The sequence below is a fragment of the Microtus ochrogaster genome, linkage group LG4 (assembly GCF_000317375.1).
Source record: "Microtus ochrogaster isolate Prairie Vole_2 linkage group LG4, MicOch1.0, whole genome shotgun sequence".
Lineage (NCBI taxonomy): Eukaryota > Metazoa > Chordata > Mammalia > Rodentia > Cricetidae > Microtus > Microtus ochrogaster.
Window position 1 is genome coordinate 7,510,955 of NC_022030.1, and position 1,936 is coordinate 7,512,890.

Sequence of the window (1,936 nt, forward strand, 5' to 3'; positions counted from 1 at the left end):
AGAGAGAGAGAGAGAGAGAGAGAGAGAGAGAGAGAGAGAGAGAGAGAGAGAGAGAGAGAGAAGATCCACAGGATTTGTTCCTTCCACCACCAAGATCCCAGAGATTGAACTTTGGTCATCAGGCTTGGCAGTAAGCCCCTGTACTTGCTGAGGCATCTCAGCAGCTCTGTGACTTAAAAAAATAAAAAAAATAAAAATAAAAACAAAAAATAAAAACAAAAAACCAAAAAAAAAAAACCCAACAACTTTACACCAAATTTTATGTTCCTTATAAAAGGCTTTTATATGAGGCCTACACAAATGGATAATCACAGGCCAAGCCTTGACCTTTATTTTAAAAAGCTGCATATTTATTTTGCTTTCTGACTTTGTGCTTGTGTCTGCAACACTTTTGCAACCATTTTCTGCTCTTTAGTAAGGTAAGCCCACTTGGACACACTTGGCACACATGGAGCCTATAGGCTCTGCTGACATGCTTCTTTGCCTTAAGACCCCTGGAAGTCTGCCTGGGCACACACTGCATGCTGATTTAGGTGCTTTCCCAACCTTCTTGGTATAAAGGTAAACAGTCCTGTTGCCAGGGGTTCGAGGCAGCCTAGTTTTGTTAGAGGCTGTGTTGTAGGAAAGCCTGCAATGGTATGTCAAACACTGGACCATTCTGAGTGGCTTTAAGCACCGTCCCTGAAAGAGGAAAAGGAAAAGGGCTATTTTTTTCTCATTTTCCATACCAAACCCAATTCCCACTCCCTCCCCTCCTCCCACTGGCTTCCTTCACCCCACCCCTATCCACTCCTCAGAGAGAGCAAGGCTTCCCATAGAGAGTCAACAAAGTCCAGCACTTTGCTTTGAGTCAGGACCAAGGCCCTCCCCATTGTATGTAGGCTGAGCAAGGTAACCCTCCAAAGAGAATGGGCTCCAAAAAGCCAGTACAAGTAGTAGGAATAAATCCTGGTATCACTGCCAGTGGGCACACAGTCTGCCCCAGTCACACAACTATCTCCCACATTCAGAGGGTCTAGTTTAGTCCATGATGTTTTCTCCCCTGTCAGACAGGAGTTGATGGACTCCCATTAGCTCAGGGAAGCTGTTTCAGTGGGTATCTCCATCATGGTATTGGTCCCTTTGCTCATATTATTGATCCTCTCTCTCTCTTCAGCTAGACTTTGGGAACTCAGCCCAGGGCTCCTCTGTGGGTCTCTGCCTCTGTTTCCATCAGTTGCTAGATAAAGGTTCTATGATGACATTTAAGATAGTCATCAATCTGACTAGAGAGCAAGGCCAGATCAGGCATCTTCTCCACTATTGCTTAGGGTCTTTTCTGGGGTCATCTTTGTGAATTCTTGGGGATTTCTCTAGTGCCAGGTTTCTTGCTAGCCCCATAATGACTCCATCAATCAAGATATCTCTTTTCGTGCTTTCCCTTTCTGTCCTTCCCCTATCTCGACCATCCCGTTCCCTCAAGTTCTTCTCCCTTGCCTTCTCCCCTCCTTCTGCCCTTCTGCCCTCCCTTTTCCCTCCACCCCCGTGCTCCCAATTTTCTCAGGATATCTTGTCTATTTCCCCTTCCCAGGGTGATCTATATGTTTGTTTCTCTTGGGGTTCTCCTTGTTACCTAGTTTCTCTGGGTTTGTAGACTATAGGTTCCTTATGCTTTTTTTATGTCTAATATCCATTTATGAGTGAGTACATATCATGTACATCTTTATGTGTCTGGGTTGCCTCATTCAGGATGCTTTTTTCCAGTTCCATCCATTTGCATGCAAATTTCAAGATGTTATTGGGTTTTTTTGCTGCTGAATAGTATTCCATTGTGTAAATGTACCACATTTTCATTATTCATTCTTCAGTGGAGGGGTGTCTAAGTTGTTTCCAGGTTCTGGCTATTATGAATAATGCTGCTATGAATATAGTTAGCAAATGTCATTATACTATGCTT

At 43.8% G+C, this 1,936-nt stretch overlaps 1 pseudogene; it reads right to left on the bottom strand.

Moving 5' to 3' along the window:
* Nucleotides 1-350: 350 nt before the first annotated feature.
* On the bottom strand, nucleotides 351-657 carry LOC101997477 (annotated as a pseudogene).
* Nucleotides 658-1,936: the final 1,279 nt, after the last annotated feature.